Source organism: Callorhinchus milii, unplaced genomic scaffold (assembly GCF_018977255.1).
Source record: "Callorhinchus milii isolate IMCB2004 unplaced genomic scaffold, IMCB_Cmil_1.0 Scaffold3, whole genome shotgun sequence".
In the NCBI taxonomy this organism is placed as follows: Eukaryota; Metazoa; Chordata; class Chondrichthyes; order Chimaeriformes; family Callorhinchidae; genus Callorhinchus; species Callorhinchus milii.
In genome coordinates this window covers 76,978,094-76,983,581 of record NW_024704744.1, presented here as the reverse complement: position 1 = coordinate 76,983,581, position 5,488 = coordinate 76,978,094, and positions in this window count along the sequence as shown.

The window sequence follows — 5,488 nt, the reverse complement described above, 5'->3', positions numbered from 1 at the left end:
GTTTTGACTACAGTTATTACATTCAAAAGCCCCAGCACATTGGAAATAGTTTTGGTTTGTGCGGCAACTAAAGTTCAGCACAAACACTACACAACAAACTTACATGTGTAGAGCACCTTTCACGTCAAGGGGAAATTGACTGTAACAGATTACCAGGCAGTGGTAGAGCCCAAAAGCTCATTGACGCTGTAACGGGAAGTTTGTTTAAAATGATACAAGGTAAACATTTTCCTCTGTTATGGGAATCCAGAACAAGGATATAAAATGAACCAAGTAGGAGGAAAAAATGTTTCTGATTTCACTCTTAACAGTTGTGGAAATGTGAACTTAATGGTCACACAAGTTTGTTGATTCCTGGGTCAATTAAAATATTTAAGGAGGTAAATCAATATTTGTGAGGCAGGGGTATGAAGGGATATGGTGAAAGGCAGGGAAATAGTGTTAAGTTGCAGATCAGCCATGGTCAAATAAAAAGTTGGAAAGGCTCAATGGGTGACTTAAGACAGGACAGTAGGTATTTTGGAAACCTGAAATCAAATAGCCTGACATATTTATTCTTTGTCGGTCCTTTGCAAACTCTTTAAACATCAATCTGCCCAAGACACTTGTTGTAAATCTTTATTTCAGCCAAAAATATAAAAAAGTAAATTTACTTTGTATTTGTACAATGCAGTTTTCACTATGAATAATAAAGTCATGTATTGTCATAAAAGCAAATTACAATAAAACAAATCCAGAAGAGAAAATTTTACCCTCCCACAAATACCCCCAAATAATTTTCATGATCAATTAAATCACACACAAGCATTCCTATTTACAGACATTTTAAGCTGCTTCACACAAAGAATTATTGTCACTACAAATGTTAAACATTGGTTCATCTACAGTGGATGTGCACTGCAACATTAAGTGCGGGTTTCAGCTGAGAATCCTATCATAGTCAGAACAGATCAGTGCACCGCTGGAAAGATCCTCAATGGGCTTTGGCAGCAGAATCTCTGTTGAGTGTTTTGGGGTTTCACCCTCACTGCAACCATTCCTGACTATAATCTGCTCCCAGGCACCAAGATTCACCATTCCCAATTCTTTCAAATAAGGGCAAAACACATTCCCTTCCTCTCCCACACCCCTCCAAACCTAAGGCTGCAATCCAACTTATCCTAATGTAGCACCTATTCTAAAGGCTATACCTATCATCAAGCCATTAGGATTCATTGTTCTTGCTTTGAGTGTGCATCAGCAGAGTGTGATAAGGTGCATGGATCTCCCGCTGTATGACTTGGTTTGTTGCTTTGAATATTAGTAATATCAGCCCAAAAGATCAGCTTGTCAAATGCCCCATCATATGGGCAATGAGGCAGAAACGGTTGTCTGAGCTGTAGTCGGTACACTTCCAAGAATCCAAAGCCCCAGCTATTTGGGAGTGCTTTACACAAAACACTGTAGTGCTACATTCCAGACAGGTTTGCTGCACAAAAGGTTTGGAGGCACAGTAAACTGTAAGGTGCGAGCAGGAAGTTACAAAGGAGCTGGTAGTTTAAGTGAGTGGGCAAAACTGGCAGATGGAATTCAATGTGGGGGAAGTGTGAGGTCATCCACTATGGATCCAAAAATAGCAAAACAGATTTCTTCTAAATGGTGAGAAACTAAGAACTATTGGAAAAGCAAAGGGATTTGGGTGTCCACGTACATAAATCATTAAAAACATGCTAACAGGTAGTAAAAGTTATCAGAAAGGATAATGGGATGTTGGCCTTTATCTCAAGGGGGCTGGAATATAAAGGAGAGGAAATGATGCTTCAACTATATAGAGCCTTGGTCAGACTGGGTTCAGTTTTGGGCACCACACCTCAGGAAAGATATATTGGCTCTGGAGGGGGTGCAACTGAGATTCACCAGAATAATACCAGGGCTAAAAGGGTTAAATTGTGAGCACAAGTTACATAAACTTGGTCTCTATTCCCTCGAGAAGGTTTAGGGATGATCTGATTGAGGTTTTTAAATAATGAAGGGATTCGATAGGATAGATACAAAGAAACTATTTCTCTGAACACTCAGAACAAGTGGGGTATCATCTTAAAATTAGAGTGAGGCCATTTAGGAGTGAAATTAGGAAGCAGTTTTTCACCTAATGGATAGTGGAAATCTGAACTCTCTCCCCCAAAAGGCTGTGGATGTTGGATCCATTCACATCTTCAAGATTGAGATGGATAGATATTTGTTAGGTCAGGGTATTAAGGGATGTGAGGCAAGGGCGGGTAATTGGAGTTGAGGTACAAATCAGCCATGATCTTATATAATGGTGGAATGGGGTTGAGGGGCTGAATGGCCTACTCCTGTTTCTATGTTTCTAAAAGCCTCGAAGGGGAGGAAGGATGAGAACAATCTAAATAAAAGTAATACCACTGCACATCAATTGATCTTTCAATCTAATTCAATAATATACCCATGTAAAAGGGACTTGGCTGGAGTAAATCCAAATACAATGAAAGTTACACTTGTAATAATGGAACCCAAAATCTGAAACTGCAAATTTTACTTAGTTAATTTTACATTAAAATGTTTTCATTTGAACTAACAAAGCTACAATCTCAATTAACATATTCATCAAAACAACTACTGAAAGCATGAAGGCTTTTTTTTAAAAAATCAAAATAAGTTTGATTTTTAGGATAACTAACACAGCACATTTTCAAAGTTTATAAAAAAATATTTTTTGGAGAATATGTAGGCTATATACACAGCTCTGTTGGGAATTCCCAGGCAGCTGTCAACATTCTGCTGAGGCAGAGAATGTTAGCAGTTCACTTCTGCTGGGTATGGGTCAGGTTGGGAGCACAAAGCTGTTGATGCAGCCCCCAACGTTGCAATAATACTGAAATGGCTATGAATGTACATACAGAAAAGGCTTCAGCAATAACAATCTTTACATGGGCTACAGTGAAAAGCTGGCCCAGAAGCTACATAGCCCTATTGCCAAACACTCACTTAGAATGCACTGCCCGATTGCAAGCAATAAGCCTTAACATGCTGTGGATATGGTAACAATACATTTGTAACATGTTTTGCGAGAGCAAGGGATGAGATGAAAGTGGTCCCAATGCTCCTGAAAGCTCAATGTTGCACTAGTGAAATTGTTTAGAATTTGCCAAGTGCTTTCAGAGAATCAAGTGCTTTTGGACACCCTTCCAAAGTGAAAGGCGCCATATAAATGTAAAATGTATTTTATAGTGGATTAGATGGCTCAATATTTTCAGACTAAAGCTCACTGGGAAAAGGAAGACTAACTGCTCGATTAAATTAAAGGCAGGACAGCTGCAATTTTCCAGGCTGACAGCTGCATGATCAAAGCAAGTTACTTCCAAAATGAGCGACGAGGAAAGAACCAGCCATGAAGGCAACATTAGAGGCAGATGTGCAGAAAGCAGTCTCTCTCCTTGTTGAACAGGCCTCAACGAACGACTCCCAAATCTATAAAATCACGTGGTACTTCCAGACGAGTGGTGACCGTGCCACTTCGTTGAGGCTAGCTGAGGCCCCACAAAAAAATGATTCTGACAAGTTATCCTAAAAATCAAAGTGCCTCTAAATTCATCCAACATGGAGGGCAGTGGATGTACAGATTACACGCAAGACCACAGAGGTAGCAAAGGCCAAATTTTATAATTACACTCAACCCACAGGTAATTGGAATTCAAGTTTCCGCAATTTAGCGTAGTGGTTTAGATTATTATTATAATTTGGATTTAGGCGGAATGGCTTCTGAATTTTTAAAAATTAATAATAACCCTTGCATTTGATATTGTGCCTTATCAAGTTGTCGAGATGTATCAAAGCACTTCACAGAATATACTGTGAAGTGGATTCACTGTATTTTGTGGGTGAAATGCAGTAGCCAATTGCAAAGCAGTGTCCCACAAACAGTCTTTAAAATTTATAATTCTGTGAGCCAACCTCCCGCCACACCCTGCAATTACAATTTTTTATTTAAAGTTCACTTTTATTCATTTTAATTGTAAGGAAGGATTTGTTACTTATTTTAGGGAGATTTATGGGGTGTATTTTATTATAATTATCTTATAATGCATCAAAACTTAGCCAGAAAATCCAGTCGTTGTCCCGTCCCACCCACCCATAGTAGGGTTAGCCTATGGTTGAGTGTATTTGCGTCAAATGCACCAAATGTAAACAGCGTTTAAACTTCACAGAATTTTCCTTCACAAAGACACAGGGAGACAAAAAAGAAATGGTGCTAAACTCTATATATACAAGATTCATTCTTCAATCCACAAAACCCCACTAAGTCAATTTCCTTCTAAAGCAGGTTTGAAAATACAGGTTCACGGAGCTAGCTCTACCCAGGGCACTTCCTGGATCCTTATCCAGGGGCATTAGGAAACTCACATCCCATATCACGAAGGAATCTTTAGAAGAAATTGGACAATAAATGTCCTCTGAGCACTTGAGGAACCCAACCCTCAACTGGATTTAGAGACATTAGTCCAGTATTTGTGGGCAGTATGAACACAGAGAAGGGGTTCTATAGACAGTGCCTACTAATAAGCAGAGAAGGGATTCCACAGGGGCAGCGCATGCTGGAAGCAGAGGCAGCTCCACACGGACAGTGGGTATTGAAAAGTGGCCGGGGGAGGGGTTCCATGTGAACCGCCGTGTATGCTGGAATGCAGAGAGAGCCTGAATATTTACGCAAAAAAAAACAAAATGATGTAACTAAACATTTATGCTAAGTATGAAGGAAAAAACAAAATAAGGCCTTCTGAAAACCACAAAAGATATATACCATCGAAAGTATTAATGGTCAAGAACAGCAAACCAGGGCTCAGTAACAGCTGAGTACCAAGCCTCATTGTTTCAGAGAGTGGCTAATTTACTGTGCACACCCCTAAAAAGCAAATGTTGGGCCCTGAATGGAAGCACACAACAACTTCAAGATCAGACTCATTACGCTGTGAGCACTTTCAGACGCCAGTGTAAGCAGTAGGATTATTGTGCGGGTCAAGTGATCAGACATTTCAATCACACTTCCAAAGGCAAACATTGCACGGCTTCAATTTTCAGCCTGAAAACTTCAACACAAATCGCATGATAGCGTACAAGCCATAAGCTAAACAGTACAACTGAGCAAACAGTTAACCACTTACAACTGAGTAAATGACTTTGTTTCCTTTAAACACAGAATAGAATTTAGTTTGTTTCCAAGCCATTTGCTACGATTCAAAATTGTGAATCTCTGCTGCCGGCCAGGACGGGGGAGGATTGAAAGAGAGAAAGCGGTGTAGAATTTACCATCGGCAAATAAAATAGCTTACTGTGTAAAGAAGATGAACAATACAAGCTCACTGTGTAAGCACACAATGAAAGCCAACTATGTGAGAATTAGACAATGGAGGATTTTAGTGAAACAAAGGACTGTGGCATTTACTCTTACAAATATGAATATCAGGTTGCACCTTATAAAAGTTCAGCT